The sequence below is a fragment of the Delphinus delphis genome, chromosome 2 (genome assembly GCF_949987515.2).
Source record: "Delphinus delphis chromosome 2, mDelDel1.2, whole genome shotgun sequence".
In the NCBI taxonomy this organism is placed as follows: domain Eukaryota; kingdom Metazoa; phylum Chordata; class Mammalia; order Artiodactyla; family Delphinidae; genus Delphinus; species Delphinus delphis.
The window spans coordinates 26,887,991-26,900,445 of record NC_082684.1 but is presented as its reverse complement, the minus strand read 5'-3'; the positions used below and the strand labels follow the sequence as shown (position 1 = coordinate 26,900,445).

Genomic DNA, 12,455 nt, shown 5'->3' with positions numbered 1-12,455 from the left:
CCTTCATTGTACCTAGATCTCCTGTGCCTCCTGAACCAGTCACGGTGGGCTGGAGAATGCAGCATGCTGATTGGCCAGACTGGGGTCACATGTCCTTAGGTAGGCGAGGTCAGCCCCACGAAACACACGTTGATGGTAAGAGAAGGAGGGGAGGTCCCTCAAAGGGAAATTAAGAGATTCTTACCAGAGGAAGAGAAAATAACCAACAGTCAGATAAAACATAGATGTCCACTCTGACCATCCACCTTGGGGCTTCTACCTTCCTTGTGCAGGTCTTGGAGTAATTTTATTATTTTTTATTTATTTATTTATTTTTGGCTGCATTGGGTCTTTGTTGCTGCGTGCAGGCTTTCTCTAGTTGCGGCGAATGGGGGCTACTCTTTGTTGTGGTGCGTGGGCTTCTCATTGTGGTGGCTTCTCTTGTTGCGGAGCACAGGCTCTAGGCATGCGGGCTTCAGTAGTTGTGGCTCGCGGGCTCTAGAGCGCAGGCTCAGTAGTTGTGGCGCACGGACTTAGTTGCTCCGCGGCATGTGGGATCTTCCTGGACCAGGGCTCGAACCCGTGTCCCCTGCATTGGCAGGTGGATTCTTAACCACTGCGCCACCAGGGAAGTCCCTTGGAGTACTTTTAGAACTGTTATTTGGGGAACTCTTTGGCCCTGTTTGATGGATTCCCTTAGTCTGCTATTTTTCAGGGGCTCCAAAGCTGTCCTCCTCTTCAGGCCTGAGTACTGGTTAGCAACTTCATTTTCATAAGACAATGTTAATCCCACCTCCCAAAGCATATGTTTCAGAATTTCACTGGAAACACAATATCTGCATTATAAATTCTTGATAAGGAATATAACTTTAAAGATTTGACTCTTATAAAAAATTTGATTTCAGGGGCTTCCTTGGTGGCACAGTGTTTAAGAATCCACCTGCCAATGCAGGCAACACGGGTTCGAGCCCTGGTCCGGGAAGATCCCACATGCCGCGGAGCAACTAAGCCTGTGCGCCACAACTACTGAGCCTGCGCTCTAGAGCCGCAAGCCACACTACTGAGCCAGCATGTTGCAACTACTGAAGCCCGCGCACCTAGGGCCTGTGCTCCGCAACAAGAGAAGCCATCGCAATGAGAAGCCCGCGCACCACAACAAAGAGTAGCCCCTGCTCGCCGCAACTAGAGAAAAGACCATGCGCAGCAACAAAGACCCAATGCAGCCAAAAATAAAATAAATAAATTAAAAAATTTTTTTGATTTCAAAATGTAATTCACATGGAGACTGTTTAGAGCGCTTACAGTGTAGTCGTTTCTCCAGATACTCCAGACTGCAACCCTGGGTCAAGCCAGCGCTACCCAAGAACCATATGGCTACTTCAACTGCATGGCTTTGGCTCCCCTGTGCAACCACCTCTTGGGAGTATGCCACTGGTTTTTACTGAAAAAAAGTTTTTTACTATAAGAGTAGCTAATGCTCTTACTATAGTTTTTTACTATAAAAAGCCATTGTATTAGTCAGGATATTCCAGGCCATGATGCAACAACAAATAAACCCTGAATCCTCAGGGGTTTAACACAACGAAAGTTGACTTTTTGTTCACCTTGCAGTCTGATGTGGGTCAGGTGGTCCTCTCCCAAAGAGACTCAGGAATCTAAGCTGCTTCCATCTGACTCCTCAGCTGTCTCTGATTTCTTTTCTCTCGTTCTTGAGGATGAAGCAGCTGAGCGGAAAGGAACCAGTGAGCAGAATTCATTGATACTTACATTCTCTTCCCTGAAAATTCAGCTACATGATCCCAAACTAAAAGGGGTTCTGGGAAATGTCAACTCCCTGAGTGCCCCTGAAGAGAAAACAGGCTGGTGAACCCACGGCCTTGTCTCTGCCACATTGGTTGTAGGAAAAACACAAGCTTATTTGTTATAAGAAGGCTGTTGAGATTAAGTAGACCAGATGGAAACACATGCATTTATTACGATTCCTTCCCCAAACCCAGCTAAAAGTATAGTAAGTGGATTTTCGAAAGGCATGAACCCATGAGGATAAAGAGAACGAGAAGGAGATGACAGCAATTAAATTTTGGAAGTTGGAAAACAAATAAACAAGTGGGTACCGGCCACTTCCAGGAAAGCTGAAGCCTTAGTCAGGACGAGGTGGAGGTAGGGTGAGGTGAGAGTGGAGCCCAGAGGCAGGCTAAGCCCAATCCCAGAAAGGCTTAGGTGTCAGAGGCGCCAGGTAGTATTTGGAAAGTGAGGGGACAGATGGTACCAAAAACAGAGGGACTGGTTTAAATTTGTAAAAGTAGCCTTTAGACCACCCCCTACCCTCCTCCACACATGGACAACTGATTTTTCTATCCCACTCCAGCAAAAGAAGAGAGGTTTATTTTCTAGAGAAACTGAGCCAGAAAGATGCTGGACTTGCACTTCTGGACACCCCTGAGGGCAGGGATCCCCAGTAGACAGCAGGAGCATTAAGTGTAAGTCTGCACACCAAGGGTTAACTCCCTCTAGCCCTTCCCCATCCGGCTCCCAGATCTCAAGCAGTCAGATTTATTATATAACCCAAACTGGAGAGTGGCAGAGTCCTCTCTGAGGAAACCCATGAAACCAAGAGAAAAGACCTACAGGAGCTTGCTATTTCTTTATGGCAAGGTACCCTCCCCCAGACCTTAGTGTGCTTTTGTCGAACAGCCCAGGAACACCATCTTAGGAACATTGTGAATACTGTAATGAAGGAACCTTCCTCCTTTGCTTTGCCTCTAGGAAACTTAACTCCACATCTTCTGTCCAGCTCAAGAAGTCGTGTGGAACGTTCTGGTGTATATTTCTGGGCACTAAATTTATTCCTGACTTTACGATGCCACCTTATTTTAATTTCACTCTGATTTCCATCCACTGATCCACTCACTCACTCGTTCAACAAACATAGGTGGACTGAATGTACTTTGTGTGCCAGACAGTAGGCTCAGCGTTGGGGCCAATGGACTTGCTCCCTTGGACTTTACACGCTGGCATCGTGTGCATTTTGGTAGGTATTCTCAAATTTATTTTGGAAGTGTATACAAGTGTACGATTTTATTTATTTATTTATTATTTTTTTACTTTTTGGTACGCAGGCCTCTCACTGTTGCAGCCTCTCTCGTTGCGGAGCACAGGCTCCGGACACGCAGGCTCAGCGGCCATGGCTCATGGGCCCAGCCGCTCCGCGGCATGTGGGATCCTCCCGGACCGGGGCACGAACCCGTGTCCCCTGCACCGGCAGGCGGACTCTCAACCACTGCGCCACCAGGGAAGCCCCCAAGTGTACGATTGATATAAACAGATACATATGCCAAGAATAGAACTGATTGTCCCCCTGTGATGCTGGAGAATTTGCTTCATTGCAGGGGCTAAATTCCAGTGATGTCTCAGTACATCTGTCACTATGGATGGTTAGGTATGGTGTAGGGATGAGGGTTCTGGGAAATGTGTAACTTCTCCTGGAGGGACCCCATACCTTGAGGAATTTAAATAGGAGAGAGACAAAGGAATGAGCTTGTATTCTTACCTCTCAGGTATCTCTCTAAAGAGTCTTTACTCTGAATTTATGCTCCCAGGTGCCTGAGTAACCCTGCAAGACAACAGTGTTACGGAAAATCGCCAGCCAGTTTCGGGAACGCCAGCTTGGGTCTGATTACTGCTTCTCTCAAAGGCTGATCTTTGCTATGAATGGGGGTCTCACTGCCCAGATCCACCCCCTGCCCCACCACCCCTTGTTGGCTGAGTGAGACTGGGGTGTGCGGAACGCAGGTGACCTGCCTCTGGGATGTACGTGCTCCGTCCAGGTGGGTCTGAGGATCTGGCTCACCTCCAGGCAATGTTAGCAGGGCGGCCCCCCATGCATATACACACCACGCATAGGCTCACATGTGTGCACACCCTACAGGGAGGTTAATAGAGATCTACAGCCCTCGTTACCATTTGCTTTCATAAATAAATATATTAAATAGGTAAGCCAAATTTATTTCTGGCAACAGCTTGCTGGCTACACCTCCCCCTCTTAGTCCCAGTTCCCGCAGTAACCCCAGCCTCTTCCACCCTATCCCCAGGCATGATTTTCTTTCTTAAAATTTTATTTTTAATTTGTCGTGATGAATGAGTGACACCTCTGACAGCCGATTCGCGGAGATTAATAGAAACGACACAATATTTACGTCGGCGCTACGAACAATTATCCTGCCATCTATCTCTGAGATTATCTTCCTGATTGAAAACTACTCATCCATGTAATCGGAATTATTTGGAATTAGAAGGGAATTTATAGCCCCCCTGGAGCACACTCTCTCCCCTTGAATCAACACCTCGGGCTTCATCATTCTCTTATCCTTCCTCTGGGGCTTTGGCCTTCTCTTCTGTCTTGGTGATGAGCAGGGAAAACTCCCCTCTCTTCCAGGAGGGCCGCCTGTCAGGGCAGTGGGCACCTCTCTGGCCTGGCATGGTGACTGTGTGATGAGGGGTCTGGATGCAGTGGTTGGTGGGAGAGAGCGACCAAGTGATGTTGGAAGAATCAGGGGTCAGCAAGGGCGGCTTGTGAACTCAAGATAGATGAACACAATCTGAAGAAAGAGGCTAATACGAGAGTGGAGAAGAAAGGTGACTTTGGGAAGCAGGTGGAATCAGGTTGGACCAGCTGAGAAATCTAAAGGAGCAGGACAGGGTCTAAGAATGATGCTGAGATGGGTGGTGTGCAGGGCCAAGCAGGCTGAGTCGGGTGGTCTGGAGCAGGACCCTATTAAGAGCCACATTTGGGTTGCAGGGGTGGGGGAGGGGAGGCTGCATAACAGCTTGTGCAGATCAGGGGAGGCCATGGAGTGGGATTCAAAGGATGAAAGAATGGTGATCCTATGAGTATGTTCTTTGTTCTCTGCCTGGTCCCTGTCTGCTAGCCCAGTGGATACTGAATCAGACAGCCCTTGATTCTGACTCCTCACTCTGCCACTTTGGAGCTGTGTGACCCCAGGCAAGTTTCTTAACCTCTCTGAGCTTCAATTTTCAATCTCTAAATCCCCAATTTACAATCCTCCCTGTAGGAGTGTACACAATCTGTACATTGAGGGTAGTAACAGTACCTACTTCACAGGGGTGTTATGAAGATTAAGTGAGATAATGCATGCAGGGTGCTTTGCACAGTTCCTTGTATGTAGGAAAAGCCCAATATATGTAGGTGCCGCAGAGGAGATAAAGCTTTGTCTCCCTTTAGGAGACAAAAACCTGGGCTCCAGGATTGGCCCTGTTTGCCAAGTTCCTTTCCCTTCCCTTGGCATCCTCATCCTGCTAACACGTTGGCCTGCAGCCTCCCCCTCCCCTCCCCCTCTGTAGTACTGGACTGGCAACTGCAGCTGCAGAAAGCAGGCAGGTGCTTGGTTTGATGGGTGCATGCTAGGATTTCAGAACCACTTTCTGGTACTTCTCCTGTCCTCTAATCCTTCTAACTGCTAATGTGTTTTGGACACATATTAGCATATTTTAAGTACTTTACCCGCATTTAATCAATATAATATCACCATAAACTATGTGCTATTAGTTAGTAACATTCTCATTTTAAAGATAAGGAAACTGAGGACCTGGGAGGTTAGATAATTTGCCAAAGTCACATGGCTAATGTGATGGGCAGCCTCTAAGATGCCCTCACTGGTCTCTACCTCAGGCATTCACACCCATGTGTCATCCTCTGTCCTTGGGTCAGGCTGGACCTAGTGGCTTGCTTCTAGTGAACAGAGTATGACAGAAGTGATGGGATGACACTTTAGAGATTAGGTTCCAGAAGACTGTGACAACTGTCTTGCCCAGTCTCTCTCTTCCTAGCTTTTCTCAGGTCACTTGCTCTGGGGAAGCAAGCTGCCAGGTAGTGAGCTCCTGTATGGAGAAGCTTCAGGGAACGCAGGGCAGCCTCTGATCAACAGCCCATGAGGAACCAAAACCTGCCAACAACGCTGGGAGTGAGTTTGAAGGTGACTCATTCCCCAGTGGGACCTTAAGGTGACTGCACGCCCCGGTTGGACACACCTTGATTGTGCCTTGTGAGAGACGCTGAGTCAGAGGACCCAGACCCAGACCCACAAAACCAATCAGCTGCTGAGTCAGGAGAACTTGTTACACAGCAGTAGATAACCCCTACAACTTGTAATAGCCACGCCAGGATTCGGACCTAGGCTGCTGGGCTCTAGAGCATCTGCTCTTGACCGCTTCGCTCCCTGGCACCTGAGGAGCCCTTTAGGGCTGAGCCGCTCAGTTCTTCAGTCCTGTCTGAGACGGGCAAGCGAGCTCAGATGGCTTCTCATGTTGTCACAGATTCAGACTGAGCTTAAAATAATGTCCTGGTCAGCAGTGACTCGCAAACACCACCTGGACACTGTTTCTTCTCCCTTAGGGCTAATTTAGCCCTGTCCAAGGGAAAGAGGAGCAATACATATCCTTCAGGGCTAGAGGAGCTTTATTCTTTAGGTGGTTGGTAGGCGAGGAAAGAGCTGGCCTTTGTAAAAAAAAAAAAGAGGGTGTCGGGGGCCCTGCACAGGTGAGAAGAATCTCTGATTGGATCCTCAAGAATGCTTCCAAGCCAAGGAGGCCTCCTGTGGTAAATAACAAGGGTTCAAAGGCTAGCAGGACTTGTCTTCAACAGGAAAACAATCCGGCTTTTACCTCACTCGCATTGGAGACCAAGCTCATCCGACAGAAATGAGCTCATCACCACCGTGCTGTGAAAGACCCTTCTTCCCTTCATGGACTCCCATCCACACCCAAGTCCCCCTCCCACTGCCTGTGTCCAGCGTGTGTCCCTCTCCCACTGCCTGTATCCAGCGTGTGTCCTAGAGACGTAACAGGACTGAGCAGAAGAGACTAGGGAGGAAACATATGTGAAATAATGTGTACGGTTACCCTTTCTTAGGAACCACTTCAGATGCAAATAGACGATTCTGCAGAGGACCAGGGCAGGGCCCAGAGACAGAAGTTGAGCCTTATTTAAAAATGACAGTAGATGTCTGTATTTGTTTGGCAGTGTGGATTGCGGGGGCAGGGGGCACTGCAGTGAGGTGCGTGCTATTCTGGTGGGGCCTGAGAGCAGAACAGACGGGGCCGTTGGAGTCCCATCCACCCCGAGCTGAGGGGCGTGATCTCTCCTATCCTTGGGCAGCACCCGGTGCTGCAGGAAAATCAACCCAAAGCAAGTCCTCTGAGAGCAAGCAGCCTCTTCATGGGAGGGGCCACGGGGGGCAGGCAGGAAAGTCATCAGGGTAACCAGCCTTAATAAAGGTAGAAGATGAAATGCGAGAGGGCTGGGCTGGAGCAGGGGGAGTCGCAGGGAAGGAAATGGTTGCTGGAGAAACAGATGCAATTGAACAAGACTCGTGGAGATGGATTTCCCTGCCTTGGTCCAAACTCAAATCCCTGTGCTCAGATTAATTAGCAAGGAAATATTTTCCTGTCTGCAGAAACAGGCTGCTGGATTGCCAGTGGGACATGAGGGTGGGCAGTCTATCAACTAACTACTAATTAGGTTACTTCCCACTGCTGTTGACATGTTCCTGGGCCAAAATAAAGGAGGGAGGAGGAGGGTATAGGAACAGAGACAGAGAGAGAGGTGCAGGCCAGGATCTTCTCTGCTCATTGTGCAAAACTGTTGGCTGGAATTAGGAAGGAGACCTGGGTCCAAAGCCCAAAGGGGAGATGACAGAAGACAGCCACGTTCTGAGTAGCGACAGCCCTTGGCGGAGAGCTACACTTGTGCTTGTATTGCCTGGCTTTCTGCAAAAGCTCCGAAAACATGCACAGTAGGGAAGCCCTGGGTGGGAATTTGAATGATGATAATAATGACAATGGGTGCTTTTTGAAGTATCGGTAGTACTTCATTCGTTCATTTATTCAACAAGTATGGGATAGGGGCATGGCGGGGCACAGAGAATGGGAGATTAACATTAATTTGCCTCATTGTTTCTCATAACTAGGGAGAAGGTATTTTAGCCCCTTTTTATACATAAGGAAATTGGGGCTCAGAGAGGTTAAATAACTTGCCCATAGTCACACAGCAAGTAAGAAGTAGTGAAACTGAATTTTGCACCCAAGGTGGTCCTGATTCCAGCCCTGCCTACCCTTAATCACTGCTCAGTGGATAATGCACAGTCAACAAATATATTGTCTTCTTTTGTCTGCCTGAGCTCCCCAATTCTGCCCTAAAGTTCTCAAGGCATATTCTTCAGTATGTCACATGCAGGAACTTTAAATATCCTGCAGGAGGGGCACCACCATGTTTCCCAAGGTCTGAGGCCATCATTTAGTTCCCGATTTTAGAGAACCAAATAGGAAGGTTGGCCAACCCATTCCACTGGCAGCACCATCAAGTCATCTACATTGTGCACGTGTGGAGTTTGCCTATTTGCTTACAATCTCTCACTGCAGATGGGGCAGTAAGCTGTGGTGCAAAGTAGCTCATGGCCATGCCCTCTCCTGGGCCGGTCCATCCTCCACCCTCCACCCTTTCCTTGTGAGCAGAGTTGGACCACAGGATATCCCTCTGCTCTCTGGGTGAACCTCCTGCCTGGTGAGTCCTGTTCTGCCCTGTTGTTTCTTTCTTTCTTTCCTGGAATCTCCTCCTGCTATTAAAGTAGCTCTTTGTAGCCTGTGCACTAGATAGCAAGTTTCTTGAGGCCAAAGACTGTGTCATGTTCACCTTTGCGTTCCCTGAACTTAATATTGTACCAGGGACCTTGTGATGAGTGTTCCATGAATGTTTGCTGAATGAGGGAGTAAATGCCTGAAGGACTCTGTTTGGCTCACGTCTGACCTGCCTCTAAATGTTTCCCTAATTTTTACTATTGCATCAGACACCAGAACTGGGGTGTCTAAGTATTCTCTGCTAACTAAGTATGGCACACAGATGACAGTGCCCCCAAGATGCCATTTTACCCTGTGTGCATGCAAGTTCCCTCTTAACATTGAAAGAGTGGGGACTCTGTACAGAGGAGTTGCTACTGCTGTGGACGGTGACTGGAGTTCAGGTACTGCTGTTCTCCCTCTTAGGCCTTTGAAAGGCAGATCCAGACCTGAGGGCCTGGGCATGGGGAGGCTGACGGATGGGGTAGGGAGATACATCAGAGTGGCCGGGAATGAAATAGTGTCCAGGAAACCTGCTTCCTCGGAGCGAGCCCTGTGCGAGCAGAAGGAATCTATCCACAGAGGGGGTGAGGTAGCAGAGCAAGTGGGTTACCTAAAAATAGCAGCGCTGGTTTCCCACGCTTAGAGATGGATCCTCTGTGAGTCGTCTTGGCTGGTTTGTGCAAGTTTGCTTATTTATTGAGAGTTAGAGAAAAGGACCAAATCATTCACCTGCAGGTGGAAATCTGCAAGCCCTTCTGCAGTGAGCAACTAGACAGGGCAGCTACGCAAGAGGCTCCTGAAACCCAGAGGCCTGGGGCTTGCTGTGGGGAGGCAGCCAGGCCTAGGAGCCCCCCTTCAGCTGCTTCCTGCCTTTATGGCACAGTTGATGGTGGGCAGAACCTCACTCCAGTCACGGGAGACTTCTGTGGAAGAGGCATGTATATACACACAAGCGCCCATAGATCCGTCCGAATGTGTATCTCTTTGAGGGAGTTAATGAGCTACTGGGCATAAATCACCTGGCCCAGCACCAGGCACCCACAGTAGGTGCTTAATAAATGTTAACTAAGGAGTCAGTTAGGTGGGAGTGAAATCAGGACAGGAGGAGGTGGGGATCGAGAGATATAATATAAAACAGCCATAGTGTTTTTGAAGACAAGGGATGGATTTTTGGAGTCAGGAAGCCATAGGTTCAGATCCTAACTCTGCTGTTTGCTAACACTGTAACCTCAGGCAAATTACGTCACCTCTCAGAATCATTCCTCATCTATAAATTTTTAAAAACGGGGATAATAATACCTATCTCATAAGATTGTTGGGATTATTAAGTGAAATTATGTAGAGAGAGTACCTGTACAAGGCTGAGTTCAGTAAATTAGAGCTATTTTTCTTTTTATTATCATTTGTTACGAATAGCATCAACAATGAGGACCCTCAGATTATTAACAGTTAGAATATTACTTTAAAAAAGAACTATTAAAGATGCCAATATTCCCCAAATTGATCTATAGATTTAATGAAATCCCAATCAAAATACCAGTAGGCTTTTTTTTTTTAACAACTGATTATCAATTTATGAAAAACGTTGATTTAAGCATCTGCAATGGTGACTTCAACCTCGACTCCTGGCTCAGTACTGACGGAAGTGATATGCTTGACAATCTCAGAAGCACTGTGCAGGTCGATGAGTCGCTTGTGGATCCTCATCTGGAAACGTTAGAACCTTCACCACAAGGAGTTTTCCTTGTAGTCTGAGAATATTCTCGGAGTCTTGGTAGGCATCGGAACCGGTCCTTTCATTTTGAGATTCTTTTCCTTCGCACTTCTGATCAGGTCAGCACATACCTTCTCCAAAGACTGCACGCTGCGGCTGGTGAGGGTGATTCTAATGCCGTGAATCGCCACCTCGGCCTCCACGGGAGTCTTTCCGGTATCTTTAAAAGCCATGGCTGCGGCGCGGCTTCCTGACCGACTTGTTCCTCGGCCAGAGCGAACAGCGGTGAGTCAGGAGCAGGAGCCAGTGGCCCGAGGCTCCGCTGCAGGGACCGCATCTTCCTCCAAGAGCCAGCAGGCTTTTTAAAAATAGAAATTGACACACATATTCTAAAATTTATATGGAAATGCAAAGGCCTCATAGTAAACCAAAATATGTTTTAAAAGAAAAAAGTTGGAAGAGCTATACTACCAGATTTTAAGACTTAAAAGCTACAGCAGTAAATATTGGCATAAGGATAGGCGTATTGATGAATGAAACCGAATGGAGAGTTCAAATGTAGACCCATTTAGTTGCTTTTCTACATAGGTGCCAAGGTTTTCAATGTGGAAAGGATAATATTTTCAACAGATGGTGCTGGAATGGCTGGATATCCATTTGGAAAAACAAAACAAAACAAAAACCTCAGTTCTTCTTACCTCACACCACATACAGAAATTTATTCAAAATGGGCTATAGATTTGTGATGGCTAATTTTACGTGTCAACCTGGCTGAGCCATGGGATGCCCAGATATTTGGTCAACCAGTATTCTCCATGTTTCTGTGAGGATATTTTTGGATGCGATTAACATTTAAATCAACAGATTGAGTGAAGTAGATTACCCTCCCTAATGTTGGTGGGCCTCATCCAATCAGTTGAAGGCCTGAATAGAACAAAAAAGCTGACTCTCCCTTGAGTAAGAAAGGATTCCTCCTGCTTTCCTGCCTTTGAGCTGGGACAATGACTTTTTCCTGCCTTCAGACTTGAAATGAAACAGCAGCTCTTCCTGGGTCTCTAGCTTGCCAGCTCTGCAGATCGTAGGACTTGTCAGCTTCCATAATCCCATGAGCCAATTCCTTGTCATAAATCTCTTTCCATAAATATATAGATATATCTCCCACAGGTTCAGTTTCTCTGGAGAACCCTAATACTGACGAAAACTTGTGTTTATTGAAAGACACAGTGGTAGATTGAATATTGGCCTCCCCAAAATGTCCATGTCCTAATCTTGGAACCTGTGAATATGTTACCTTACATGGTAATAGAGACTTTACAGATGTGATTAAGTTACGAATCTTGAGCTAGGGATATGTTCCTGAGCTATCCAGTGGGCCTAATATAATCACAAAGACCCTTTTAAGAGGGAGGCAGGAGGGTCAGAGACAGAGAGGAGACGTGATGATGAAAGCAGAGGTTGCAATGATGCAGGGCCACCAGCCAAATAGTCAGCCTCTAGAAACTAGAAAAGACACGTAAATCAACTCTCCTCTCGAACCGCCAAGAAGAATGCTGCCCTGCCAGCACCTTGATTTTAGCCATCAAAGGAGGTGAAATTGACCTCCAGAACTAGAAAACAATAAATCTGTGTGCTTTTTAGCCACTAAGTTTGTGATAACTAGTTACAGCATCAATAGGAAACTAATACAGACACCACTGAGAAAACACACATGCACACAGACATAGGACTTATATCAAGAATACATAAAGTCCTATAGTTCAGTAATAAGACAACCCAATTTAAAAATGGGCAAAAGATTCAAACAGACAAAAGAAGACATACAAATGGCCAATAAGCACACAAAAGATGCATAATATCACCAATTACCAGGAAAATACAAATTAAAACCACAAAGTACTATCTCATGATCATTACAATGGCTAAAATGGAAAAGACTGCCAATGCCAAGTGCTAATGAGAAGGAGGACGAGTTGGACTTGCATACGTTTCTGGTGGGAATGCAAAATGTTCAACCACTGTGGAAAATTGTTTGCTGGTTTCTTATAAAGTTAAACATAGATTTACTACATAACTGAGAATTCAACTTTTAGTTATTTACCCAAGATGAATGAAAACATATGTCCAAGCA

At 46.9% G+C, this 12,455-nt stretch overlaps 1 pseudogene; it reads right to left on the bottom strand.

The window, feature by feature from the left end:
* Positions 1 to 10,203: 10,203 nt before the first annotated feature.
* LOC132419481 (small ribosomal subunit protein uS10-like) lies at positions 10,204 to 10,560 on the bottom strand (annotated as a pseudogene).
* Positions 10,561 to 12,455: the final 1,895 nt, after the last annotated feature.